Raw genomic sequence first — 14,587 nt, 5'->3', positions numbered from 1 at the left:
TCGCGCTTCTCTCTTTTATAACGCCATAAAAATTCATTCTCATCAATAAAATATATATTATTTTTATCAAGTTTGAAATCGATCGTCTGCTTAGTTTCCGAAAAAAAATTCACGAAAATAGCTTATTTTTCTGGTCTACAGACAGGATTGCCTCCTTAATCGGCATTTCTGCTAAGGAAAAAAGAGGAAAGCGCGATACATGGTTATTAGAGCGAGCGAGACACCTATAGAGACAACGCGGTGTTTCTATAGCCGTCTCACTCATATTGCCTGCATTCAAGCGTAGAGTGAGTGAGACAGCTATTGGGGACACCATTAACCGTACCACATCTGGTAATGCTTTCTCTCTCGATCGTGCGACGTGCAATAAGGATGCAACATCGAAACGTCTCCCACCACTTGTCCCTCTTCGCTTCTCTCGCGCTGTACAATACGCCAATATGCATATGCGTATATGCCTGTCATCGCTTTCGATTGTTTTACAGGCGTATCATCGCCGAGGGACACCATATCTGCCTCTAAGTGTATGCGAAAAAACTGAGATTGACTGTCTAGTTTTTAAATTGTTTGTATCGCTAGTTCAAAAAACGTAGTTTTGAAAAAAATGCGTTTAAAGTTTCCGTTAAAGAAATATCTAACTTTTTCAACATTTACAGCTGCTTGTAGTCAATCTGCTATGCCAGGACCAGGGTAATTAGCCTGCGCCTCCTCACAGCTGCTGCTGTCCAGCCTGCTCCATTCTACGAGTCGTCCGAGCCTTTTTGCTGCTGTCAAAGCTGGCTCACTCTTAGCGCTTGATACGCGGCGTCGTACGAGTCAGCATATTGCTTCGCTTGTTAACCGATTACGAGTTGTAGCACATCCATTATTTTTAAAATTGCGAAGTATCCTTTGTTAAATACGCCAGGAGCAATGAGTGCAAAGATTTCAATAGTTTTTTAATGCCGCAATGTAGATGCTTTGGAGCCAAACGCCAAATCGTTGAATTAAAGCTTTCATTCGCGTTTTGCGTGTGGCCACCTAAACATCTTTGCAGTAAGTCTCCATTTGACAAATCTTAATAAATAGGCAAAAGATGCCCTGCTATGAGCGCGCCGAGCAGCTACCTGCGCCGTTCCGTCCAACGCGCGCTGCATTTATTCGACTATACTATATGTATAGACGCATTTCTAAGTTAGGTTCACACCATGATTCATAATTATATTCGAACAAATATTCATTTAATTTCAATATAATTTTTTCTCAGTGTAGAAGCATGTCCCTCTTAGCACTTTTCTCTTTCTGCGTCAAGTAGGCCTGCGAGGTATTCGATGACATATTTCGCCTGCTGCGAATCTGCTAACCTAAATAAACAGACCGTTGACAAGAAATATGAAACAAACCGCCGAATAGCGCGGCAACTCATAGGTCAAAGCAAACAATGAAGGCCATTATTAGGGTCTTGAGTGAATTCTCACGTTCGGACCATTCCAATCGCCAAGTCCGCGCGTTATTATCCCGCGTTTGTTCATCCTCCCCCCACTTTCCCCTCAACGTCCATACACGGGCACATAAACCTCGTCGCATTCCACAATATCTTACTCTTTTTCGAAATAATCGGTAAATAGCCAATATTTGAGCTAACCTAACCAATATATCGCTGTTTGATCCAACGGCTGTAACATCTCGCGTCTCCCTAGGGATCGTGATCCGCCTGCTCTCTATTTATTTAGGTCTACCTGCTTACACCGGCACTGCCTGGGATGCCGAGATCTTTTCCGGACAGATGGTGAAAGCGGGAAATATGGTGATTGTAGGTGATATAATGATTATGGCTATTGATAGGAATAGAGACTTAAACAATTGTTTTATTTAACAATGAGACAATTTGATTATATGATAGTTAAAAGTGTAATATAAATGAGTGATAATACTTATAATTATATAATTAATGAATACAAATGTGGTTTACATTATATAGCTGCTGGTAATGAGTTACAATAAAGTGTTGAGAGAATATACAGTTATCCTGCCCGGTGGAAGTAATGAAGGTGGTACGGTAATTTGCGAGGGGTTTCAGTGAGAGAATAAGATTCCAGTTGGTAAATATAGGTGGCTGTCTTGCTGTTGAAAATGTCGTCCTGTGTTAAATCTATCAATTCTATGTCTAGAGTTTCTGTCGTCGAACGCTGTTTAACCAACCGAGGGTTGTGTGTGTGAGCCCTGGAAGAGCTTGGTAAAGAATGCGAATCCGGAATAAAGTGTCTTTGTGTGGAGTGTAATGGACGTGGAGCGTATTTAAATGTGCTTATGAGTCTGTTTTGTAATAAAAACTTGATGTACGATGGAGGAACTAGATCGTGCCCCGTGATATCTTGTATTATACGGGGTTTGGAAGGGTCCACGTGTTGAGACAACAGGGCCGCTCGTCGGCAAGCTTCCTTACGTAACTGCCTTGCCTACTGTTTAACGCCCCCGCGATGTTTATTTGACATCTAACGGATGGAGTTTAAGAATAACATTTTTGGTCGGACAAGTTAAAATAGCAATTGATAAAATTAATTATTGAGTGAAAAGGACTCTTGTGACTTTAGTTATCTGTTGCCAGAGTACGATAAAAGTACTATAATTAATGCTTACTGCCAATGTTTTGGCAGGGTTAGGTTATGTGGGTTGTAGGAGAAGGATAATTGAGGCGGGTGGCGGCTGTCAGCTGCGCCCCTGAGATTGAAGGATGCTAAGCACTGTACAGGTTATTAATTCACAAGTTAAATTTCCTGATCTTGATGAGAAAAGGGGTGGTCTTATAAGTTGGACGGGATGGATAGGATGCTGGAGCCGAGAGGCACCCGTAAGGCGCTCCTCAGTCTGGACAAGGATAGAGGCGGGTAGCTCCAGTAAGGCGCTTCCCTAAAGGTGGGCAAGATCTATGCTTAATAATGTAAGATTCAGATTTAATGGTTAATGAACTATAAATTCCTCTGGCAAGAGATGTTATGGCATCAATTGATTTAAGTAACTGAATAAAAAGGACAAAGATTTATGAATGCTTAATATCTTCCATTCAAGAAAATGCTCGAATAGGAGGAAAAAGGCTGCCGATAAAACAAGGCTGCTGCATAAAATTAAAATGCTTAGTAAAAAATATTGAAGGTATGTATGCCGATGCAATGGCATATGTTCGTTGTACACGAGAATCGGTGATTTTAATGGAATTATACAATAACAAGTAATACAGTGAGGTATTTAAAGCGTATGCCGATGCAATGGCACACGTCTACACATACACAATAAAATCAATTACAATACAATAAATGCGTATACATATATATATGTGGGTGGGGAAGAATGCACTTCATGAAATGATTTATATTATTCCAGCTTTTATAATGGATAATGTCAAGATCTTGTTGTTATTAAGAATATACTTTCGTCTAAATAAACAATGAGATTGTAAAAGTATTATTAATCTGAAACCTTAGTAACTTAATTGTTTAATATAGAATAATCTTTATGGATAATGGTAATAGCAGAACGCGGTATATTTTATATGTGCAAGTGCAGGTTACAATGGAAACAGTGGGAATATTATATCAAGTACATAATTATACATGAAATTATAAAGGCATATAAATGTCTTATAACTAAAATAGCTAATGAGAGAGATAGATAGAAGGCTAACATGAAGGAACGTCTCTATGAGTCCTTGTTACGAGATAATTGTAATTTTTATTTTATTCAATGTCTATTAACGAGGTGAAGGCCTAGGAGGTGGGAGTAAGCAGATTTTCAAAGCAGAGTCTCCGGCGTAAGGAGTTCGCCTGGAGACGATGTCAGAGTGGTGGGATGCCACTGCTGATAAGGATCCTAACTATACTAATACGGCCCTGTGCTTGGAACCGATCCCGTGCGCGCGTGACCCTGTGCTATGCACCGTTGTCATGCGCCCGCGAGGAGGAATGGAAAGGGAATAATAAGTATGTGAGCGTAGTTCACTGCGTTGACAGACACTGGGGTTTCGTAATCACGATTTAGAAAAAAAAAGAAGAATCTGAAGATTGTCTCTCTCTCTCTCTCTCTCTCTCTTTATATATATCCTAGCTTGTGTAGCGTATCCTAAGGAAATCGGAACGAAATTCTAAGAGCGGTTAAACGTAGATAATACACTATTCGGATTATAATGAATGATCCTTATGTAAGGCAGTTACGAACCGACATGAACGAAAATTTCATCGTGACGCTATGGTAACTGTTAAATAATTCGACTTGGCGTATGATGAAACGTCACTGGTTCACTCGCGTAACAATGTTCCTAAGGCTTAGATCGCGATTGTATTTCACTTGCGCGAAACGTGGTGTATGTGAGTGTTGTGCATTAAAATATTATATACTTACTATTTATTTCAGTAGTTCAGACTTTTGCAGAGAAATCTCAAAGAACAGGCTTTTTTTATTCCAGAATACTCTCAATACTGTGGGGACCACTCTAGCCACGGCACAACTCGAGCGGGGAGTCGACTTATCCGCACACTTTGAGTATTATAAAACACCGTGGATGTTTCCTAAGAAATCTTCCCGATTTTGAATAGCACAAGGCAAAGGCTCTGAAGGAGCTTAGGAAGACGCTCTTATGCGAGACGACCGTTGTCCGTGGTGGCACGGTCGCTCAGAGACACTTTTCCTCTTTGCGTCAAATTAACAAAGATGTCTTGGAGGCACTCCTAAGAGGCACGTCTGTACTGTATGAACTTCCGATGTCGACTCTGCGGTGGGAGCTGCTCCCGGGGCCTCGTTCGGTCCGGACAATGGAACTCAAGAGTGGGGTAGGCTATATGGTAGGAGCAATGGGATTATACGAGAGGGATCCAGAGTAGGAGCGTTCAAGGTTTTTCAGAGTGGGACTGAGTGGCGTGATGCTGACGGGGCGTCGAGACATCTCGGCGCGCTGCCGGATGTGATAAGGAGCGTGGTCAACAGGATGCCCTATGTTACCTGATATAGGCTCAGGTTACTCGGAGATTCCAGAGCACCCTCGGTGGCCCGGCTGCGTGCGTGCCTTATCTTTGAGACTTCCTGTCGCCAGTCTGACTTATTAATTTATATGTGCGCGTAATTATTTATGCCTTATAATATTATAATATTATAATAAAAAATGGTTAATATTATATATGTGTGGTTCTTAAGGTTATAATATAGGCCTAATTTGGTATTATATGAATAGTGTAATAGAAAGTTATAATATTAATTATTTATGATTTTTATAAAGACAATATGCATGTGTTATAATAAAAGAGATATTTGTTATTAATGTTTGAATGTGGTTATTAAGAATTAATGTAAGAAATGCATATTGTTAACAGTGGGTATTAGAGTGTAGAGATTTATAATATTGTTAACTGGAAAAATAGGGTTCCTTATTACAGGGATCCTTATTATTACTGTTGTTAAATTAATGTTTCTCGGCAAGGCTGAGTTCTACCATAGGGCTCTCTACTTACGTATGTCGGTAAAGTAGGCCCTTTGGGTAGGTTTCGTTATTATTGGCGTCGGTAATTAATTAAAAATTGTTATAGACGGTTCCTATGTATAAATTACCGGCTTTTGGACCTTATAGAAGCTTATGATAATAGAAGATTCGATGAACAATTAATTTTTATTATTAGTGATGAGTTCAAGCCGTTGTACTGTACGAACGAATTTAAAAGAATGCAGTATTTAAGAGGAGCTTGAACGTGGACAGAAGGCTTAAATTAAATTAAATAACGTATTTAAACGTGACCAAGGCAAAAATGGTGGATTTCCAAGCTAAGTAATGTATTTAAGCGACCCCTGAATTTAAATAAATGAGGTTTATTAAATTTTAAGTAAGAATTACCAAATTTTGAGAATGTACTATCAGAAGGATTCTCTGTCTGTGGGCAAGAATTAATTGTTATCGTTTGGCATTATTTCCTTTTGTAATTAATATTCTGAGGTTTTGACATTTGCTTATGTTTCACTAAGATGTTCTCTATGTACGTAGGTGTTAAAAATATTTTAAATTGACTTTTCTTAATTTTTACGGAAGGTACGCATTACTGGGGTCCCAATAGTCCCTGCGTATGAATTTTAGAATTTTCTGAAGTCTATTGATAGGTAACATTGTTGGTTTCTTATTAATTGTTAATGTTTTTCAAAATATTAATATGGTCGTTAAATAGAGGTCTTTTAATGCTATTGTTAACAATTAAGATTTTTCTTCTAGACCTTATAGTTACTGAGAAAAAATGCCTTTTCCTGATTGGTCGAGACATTCAAATGGCCGTAACTTCTAAACTATTGATCTTACAGAAATTTTATTACGACATAATTTGTAATACTTTGAAGGAACCTTAAATCCCACTGCGCGATTTTCTGAAATTATTATTATTTTAAAAGATATGAACTTTTATCGATAAATTTTAATAGTAACAATTACTTTTGATGGTTGAATCTACTTATATGTCTCGCTGGCCTTTTAATGTATAGGCGAAAAAATGATATGGTGGAGAGAACGTCGCAGGACATTTCATGGCCTATTTGGCGCAAAAATATCACGATGAATTGCCAGATCGAAGTTAGTAGGTAATGTTTGCTTCGTAACGGTTAAATTCAGATATTTCACAAAATTGGCCAAATCGGTGTGGTTAGAGGACGTTAGACTGTCATACGGTACGGCCGTTAGCAGCCCATTGGACAAGCGAGCGTGTGAGCGAGTATACTCGCGAGCGGTGTTTAGAGTCAGGCCACCGTCGATCAAATCCCCGCTAAAATGCTTCATCGCCAGGGCGGCGTGATTCGCAGCGAATATCGGCCATGTTGCGGTTGAGACGTGCCACGAATTCTTCGGTCTCAGACCGCGCGCCAGCATCGAATAATACACGGCGTTGAGCGTCGTGATCGAGATCACGCAGCGATAGACGCGTCCATATTTGCAACGATTGGTCAGTAGTCGTCGCATTTGCAAATCGTTCATCGTCTGCATCGTGCTCAACGGCGCGAACAAACTCAACGGTGCCGCGAGCACCACTCGGCCGAGCAGCATAGCGTTCTCGTACGACTCGCGTAACACGTAGTACAACGACGGTTCGTTGCTATTGCCGATCGCTCGCATTTTACTCGCGGTCGCCACTTGTTGCGCATGATGAGCCAACATGAGCCAAATCGTCCTGACGAAACGATCAACGGTATGCAATATTTCGTTCCACATCATCGAGTACACGCGATCGTTTTGCTCGTCGGTCGATTCGATCTCTACGTCGTTGTGATTGTTACTATTGTTGTTGTTGTGTTCGGTCTTATTGGTCGTCGAGCTGATAGACGATGACGTTGTACCGCTGTCGTTTCCTCGTAAACGATCGATACTGCTGCGCAATCGGATCGGTGAAAACAATCGGCACGGTTCGTGAGGATCCACACGGCGCGAGCTATTGAACTCTGGTGCAGGGTGCATCGCACGTTGCGGCACGTCTATATAGTTGACAATTTCGCACATTTGCGGAAATACCAAAGTCCAGAACGAACGCCATGGAATGCCGAACCAGACGTTGCGCAGATACGTCTCATCGGTGAACAGCGGCAGAGTCTCCGATCGAACATTCGCAACGCGAGTCCGATCCATCGCCAAAGAGAGCAGCAATTCGTTCAACCAGATTTCGTAGTCGCGCAAATGATTGAGCACCAGACGCAATCGAGTCGATGCGGTGCCGTCGTCGGTGTTGTCTTCTCCATGCGAATTGGTTCGTTGTTCGGTGCCGAGAAATCGTCCGATCTTCAGTGCGATGTCGGGATCATCGTCGTTGTCGCGCGCGTTGCTCGATGATGACATTGATGCGCCCGCGTCCACGTTCGCCACGGTGACGGAAATTGTGCGCTTTTGCGACTTTGAACAACGCGAAGAGTAGTTCGCGATGGGATTGTTATTATCGCTACTAGTGGACGGTTGATTGTTGTTATTGTCCATTCGTCGAATTCGCGACATAACACCGTCGTCTAAACCTCACGAATGCGCGATCGACTATCTAATACACGATTCCCATCGTCCAGCGCGCTCTAATATACCCGAGATGTATAGAAATCTCGGGGGTGGGTGGGCCACAATCGTGCTTTTTTTCATCCGGTCCAAACCGACCGTATTGTGCGCGATGATACAAACGGCAAAGTGGGGGACGAAAAAAATATTTGTCTCCGACGACGACGTACTAACGACCGATTGCGCACAATCGCAACCATTGTATGTTATCGCGCAAAACCTCGTGCAGATTGCTCCGCGTCACTGCATCGATTGTGCTTCCGCGTTCGTAATTGGCCACGAGTTCGAATACGGTCAACACCGTCAAATTCATAGCGATCGTCGTTACATCGTGATCGCGACCACCCTCGTCGCTGTGCGCCGCGGTAATTTCGAGCGTGCTGTACGATGAACCGATCGCCGCAAAGATGCGATTGAGCGCGACCTCGCACGTACCTATATCGTGCAGATCGATGCCCTGGGGTCTCAACGCGACGTCCCTTTGGCGATTCGACTTTTTCGTCATTCGCGCGATCACCGGGAGCGACTTTTCGCACAATGGCCATATGTACAATTTGTCGCGACCGAGCAGTAGTATCGCCACGCCCGTTTCTACGGGTGACAGCGCGAGCGATCGATCGGCTCGATATCGATACAATCGCACATTCGCCAAATAAATGCCGCAACTGCTGACGGTGCGATCTCGCTCGCACCACAAATGTTCTCGCGCGTGGGCGCGTTGCCGCGGTACTGTTCAGACGTACGATAGCGTCCAGTGACACAGTGATTGCGAATGTCTAGGCGTGCCACGGGCACTTGGACGCTACGCAGCAACAGTTGTTCATCACGCAGTGCACGATGCGCGCTGCGAACGCATCTTCCGCGAGACGAGAGTCGAACTGCGCGAAACCAGTGTGAAATTGCACGAATCTCGGAGCCTCGAACAGTCGCATGCTCGTTTCTGGCGAATTGTGCTGTTCGAACGAATCAAGGGTACGCTCAACTCACCAGGTGTTGATTACACCGAGCCGTCCGATCTCATAGAGCATCAACCTCGAGTGCAACTCGCAGCAAGAGTACTCGTTCGACGGCGGATAGTCGGTTCGACGGCGGATCGTCGACGACTCCTTGTCGTCGGTCCATAGCGCGCCGCGGCCCGACGATGCCGTGTCGTTCGCACTTTGATCGCGAATCCAGCGAACGTGTTGCTCGAAGGGACACGGCGGCGATCGCTCGTCTTCGCGAATCTTCTCGTACAAGTAGCAAAAATCATCCACACCGGACGATACGCGACACGGGGTCAATTGTTGACGCAACATTGTCGAATCGACGACCAGTCGCAACGACGATTACTCCGCCGTCAAGTGGTGCAGCGTGACATATTGGCGCATATCCGCGCGAATCACCGACACCGCGAACGGATCCTTAACGTCGCGAGCTCGCGCCTTTTCGATCCCGACTCGACAAGACGACGACGACGACGGGCTGTCGATCTCAGTGTCGTCGTTATCACCGCCGTTGTGACTACGACGACACCGAGATCGATGCGATTGGCGAGTTCGATGCGCCAGATCGCTCAGCAAAAACGACAGATCGTCGTGCGTGATGTAAAGTATGGTTCTTCGTTGGTGAAAACGCGACGTCGCAACGACGCTGTCGCCCGACGATAATGTCATCGCGTTTCGACCATAGTCGTCGTGATACAGCGCCATCGAGCGATCGTGCCGTCGCGCCAGTAGCATGGACAGCGCGTCGATTAGCGACTCGCGATCCTTGCGCGTTACGTCGCGTACGTAAAGTAAGATTCGTCGGCCTTGCCATCTGGGATCGTTGACGTTCATGTGCGATCGATCGTCCAGGGACGATCGTAACCACGAAATCGAATTCGCGTCTACTGCCGTTTGTCGTCTCGTGGACGTCGCCGTCATCACTGCGACGCAAATTCATCGCGGGTGCGATATCGCTGTTGTTCAATACCGTTAGATCGCACGATAGCGAGCAACCGCAACGATCGCATCGAAACTCTGGCGACTGCTGCTGCTGCTGCTGCTGCGACATTGCTTCGTTATCGCAAAGAGGGAGCTGACGCATCGGCGGCAATCGGTCGTCGGTGTAATCGTCGATATTCGCTTGCGTCTTCTTTTGCGATAGGGCGGTTTTGCGTGCTTTTTTTTCCTACACCGGTATTTAGATTACAATGACGTCATGACTTAGATGCTCGATTGGTGATAACGGCTACAAAATGCGAATCGCAGCATGCCACTTGGTCGAGCCGCAAGTTGAATCTCTTTTCCTTCTCCGATCTCAGCAACTCGAGCTGTTCTCCTCGTGCAATCGACGTCTTGTGTGCATAAAAAAACCAGAGAGAAACAATCGTCAAAATGCATCATCAGCAACAACGCGACAATAATCTACGTCAGATCGCGGCCGGTGGCTCAAGGAGCAACAACAATGGACATGGCGATGTACCGTTTCCGAATCTCGTGATGATCGAGCACGAACGTCTTTTTTTTTTTTTTTTTTTTGACGAGGAGGAAATCCATCATGGATACCCTGACCCTCGGGGAAAGGCCAGGGTTATGCCGGACTATTACCGGCTAAAACCTCCCCGGGTGGCGCTGCGAAGGGATTTGGGTCGGGGCTCCGGTGCCATGTAACTGCAATCGGGGTCTCGAGTCCAGGTGCTGCAACTTCTGTCCCTGAGGGGTGGGGGTAGGGTAGGGGGAAGCCAACCCGAAGGTCCGCTTCAACCACCGCTCCCCCAGGGGAAGGGGGAAGCCGGCCCGAGGGCCCGCTTCGACCACCGTTGCCCTTTCCCACCCCTCACGCCTCGTCTTTTCGGTCAGGAAGGGGGAAGCCGGCCGAGGCCCGCTTCAACCACCGTTCCTGACCAGACGAGGCGCCGCCAGTACACGTTGTGTGGCTGACTGACCCACCGTATCAGCCAGCCATCCTACATTGGGAGGGCTAGTTGGGACACCGGGAGTCCCCGCACGGTTCCCCACCCTCCCGCCCGGCGGTTACGGGGAGATGTACTCCCCTAGCCGTCGGGCTCACCCCACCTCCGCAGAGGAATGGGGTAGGGGGTTCTAGTGACCCCCCTCCCGCATATCCGATTTATATGTCGGATCTGCGATTAGGGGGGAGGGGTATTTATCAACGGTTTGTCACCATCGATACCCTCTCCCCCCCTTATTTTTATCCGACTCCCTTTTTCAGGGGAGTCGGTGGCCTGCGGGTGTGGGGCCTGGGCCTGAGAAGTGTCCCCCACCCGCTAGCATCGCCCGTCGCTGCCATTGAAGGGGCAGCGGGGGGTGGCGGCGGCGGCGGCGCCATAGCCACCCCTACTGCACGGAGGGCGGTCAGCATTGCTACTGTCACCATCAGGGAGGTGAGTCGGCGCAACACCACCACCACCACCCTTCTGTTTCTTTGAATCCCGCAGCGGGCGCCGTGCCCCCTACGGGTTCCTCCTCTTGCTGGTGCCTGGGGGGGCAAGAGGGGGAGGGGGAAGGAGAAGGTGGTTGACCCACCATCCTCCTAAGCTCGTCCTCCTCTGACGAGTCGGCGTCCCCCTCCCTGCTCCTACTCCTCCCTCCCCTCCACTGGCGGTGCCTCTCGCGCCGCCTTCTTTTCCTTCCCCGACCCTCTGCCCTTCTCCGCATTTCTTCCGCCTCCTCCTTCTGCGTCATAACTGATTCGCAGAAGGAGGAGAATGCATCCCATCTTTTCTCACTCCCGAGGATCGCCCCAACTATCCTCGGGAGTGAGAGGTCTTGGCCTAGGGCCCGGACCATGACTCCGCGCTCGGCACTCCAGGCGGGGCAGCTCTGGAGTGTATGTTGCGCGCAGTCATGGTCATGTCCGCAGTGGAAGCAGGAAGTTGTGCGTTCCTTTCTTATACGGCACAGGTACTCACCGAAGCATCCATGCCCGGTGAGCACCTGTGCCATCCTGAATGTCAGGGTTCCGTGGGCCCTTCCCACCCATTCTTGCAGGAAGGGCCGGACGGCCTCGACGGTCCTCCTCCCGTACCTGGCGTTGGCCAGGAGCCTTTGCCACCTTTCGAGGAGGACTCGTCGAGTCTGGTGCTTCATTCCACGTATGGCCCTGGCGAGCGTTTCTCCGTCCCCCCTGTACGAATGAGCTCACGCTTCCTGTCATACATGAGTTTGTACGACAGGGCCATGAGCTCCAAGGGGGGCATGCTCGCCAGGACCGTCGCCGCCACGCAGGACACAGTGCGGTAGCACCGTGCTACCCTGACCGCCAGCACCCTCTGCACTCTGCGCATTTGCGCCTGCATCGGGCGACTGGCGGCCAGGGCCTCCGCCCAAATTGGCGCCCCGTACAGCGCCACTGAATTCAATACTCCTGCGTGGAGGCGACGGGCCTTCCCATCTGGTCCCCCGACGTTGGGCATAAGCCTGCCCAATCGGGCGGATATCACTCTTAGTCGGGGGACCAGTCTATTAACGTGTTCCTTGAAGCACTAGGTGCCGTCCAATTTGAGGCCCAGATAATTCATCTGGGCCTCCAACGGAACCCTGACTACACCCACCCGCACTCAGGCTTCGGGTGGCTTCCTTCCTTTCTTGTGAAAGAAGATGGCTTCAGTCTTTCTTTCAGCCATCACCAAGCCCAGGTTGCGGATGGCTCGCACAACTCCTGCCACCGCGATATTGGCCGTGTTTACGGCATCCCCCCAGTCATTCCCCCCGGCTAGGATCAGAGTGTCGTCTGCGTAGCACACGACACTACAGCCGGGGGGGAGGGCTGTTCGGAGGACTGAGTCATATCCGAGGTTCCACAATAATGGGCCCAGGACTGAGCCCTGTGGAACCCCGCAACTCATTCCCCTCTCGCGCACCTTGCCGTCGGCGTCCATCCACGTGAGACGCCGACTCCGGAAGTAGTCCTCGATAACGGCCACGAGATAGGGTGGGAAGCGGAAGTAGTTCCGCATTGCCTGCATCACCCTACCCCAGGGCAGGGTGTTGAATGCGTTGGCGATATCCAACGATATCGCCACCACCACCCCGCCCTCCATCACGATGGCCTCCGAGAGGGATCTCAGATGCTTTATTGCATCTACGGTAGATCTCCCCTCCCGGAAGCCATATTGACCGTCATCGAGGTTGGGACCTTCCCGGGACATATGCTCCTGGAGGCGGGCAACTATAATTCTCTCAAAGAGTTTGCCCGCCTCGTCCAGGAGGCATATGGGCCGGTACGCGGAGGGGGAGTCCTCCGGTTTGCCCTCTTTTTGGAGGAGGACCACATTGGCCCTCCCCCAGACTGGAGGGAACCTTCTCTCCCTGAGGGCTCGCGTAAACAGAACAGCGAATTTCCCGTTCATATACCCCGAGGCCAGGGTAAGGACACGGCCGGGGATGCCATCCGGTCCGGGAGCTTTCCCGCTCTTGACCTTTTTGACACCCCCAGCCACCTCCTCCTCTGTGACCCCCGGTACCTCCCCCTGTTCGGGGGATGGTGGGATGTATGGGGTGATGGGGTTACCCTCCCCAACCGGGAAAAGGATTCCCATCACCCTCTCCAGGAACCGAGGGTCAAGCGTCACCGTCTTAGGGGGCGTCCATGGTCTCAGCTTCTGCATGACCATTCTGTATGGACGCCCCCACGGATCAGCGTCTTGTGAGAGGAGGAGGTCGTCCCACCCTCTTCCTCTGGCCGCCCCAATGGCCTCTCTCAATTCCACAGCTGCTTTGCAGAATTCCATCCGGGCGGCCAGAATGGCCTCAGGGTTCGGGATTTGACTGTTCCGCTCCCTTCGGAACGTCCGCCTGGTGTGGACCGACCTGCGCCTCAACTCGGATATTTCGTCGGACCACCACCAGGCGGATCGTTTCGGGCAGGACCTGACTCTGGGCATGGAGGCATCGCACGCCTGTGCGAATATGTCCATAACCTCCATGACCTCAGAGTGAAGGTCCTGCCCCTCCTTTCGTCGTGGCCAGGTGGCGCCCTCCAAAGAGATCTCTAGGATCTCCTTGTTTAATTGGACATCCCCGGCCGCGTCCTTACCCTGGCCTCGGGGTATATGACCGGGAGATTCGCTGTTCTGTTTACGCGAGCCCTCAGGGAGAGAAGGTTCCCCCCAGTCTGGGGGAGGGCCAATGTGGTCCTCCTCCAAAAAGAGGGCAAACCGGAGGACTCCCCCTCCGCGTACCGGCCCATATGCCTCCTGGACGAGGCGGGCAAACTCTTTGAGAGAATTATAGCTGCCCGCCTCCAGGAGCATATGTCCCGGGAAGGTCCCAACCTCGATGACGGTCAATATGGCTTCCGGGAGGGGAGATCTACCGTAGATGCAATAAAGCATCTGAGATCCCTCTCGGAGGCCATCGTGATGGAGGGCGGGGTGGCGGTGGCGATATCGTTGGATATCGCCAACGCATTCAACACCCTGCCCTGGGGTAGGGTGATGTAGTCAGTGACCATCTTCCAGGTCGGGGTTCCTTCCTTTGATCTGGCCGCAGGCCATTGGGGGTGACGGACAGCTCCATCTCTATTATGAGATGATCCGACAAGGTTTCAATCTCGTCCGCCACCCTCCAG

Source organism: Harpegnathos saltator, unplaced genomic scaffold (assembly GCF_003227715.2).
Source record: "Harpegnathos saltator strain DR-91 unplaced genomic scaffold, Hsal_v8.6 scaffold367, whole genome shotgun sequence".
Classification (NCBI taxonomy): Eukaryota; Metazoa; Arthropoda; class Insecta; order Hymenoptera; family Formicidae; genus Harpegnathos; species Harpegnathos saltator.
The sequence above is the reverse complement of the archived record's forward strand: the minus strand, read 5'-3'. Positions refer to the sequence as shown.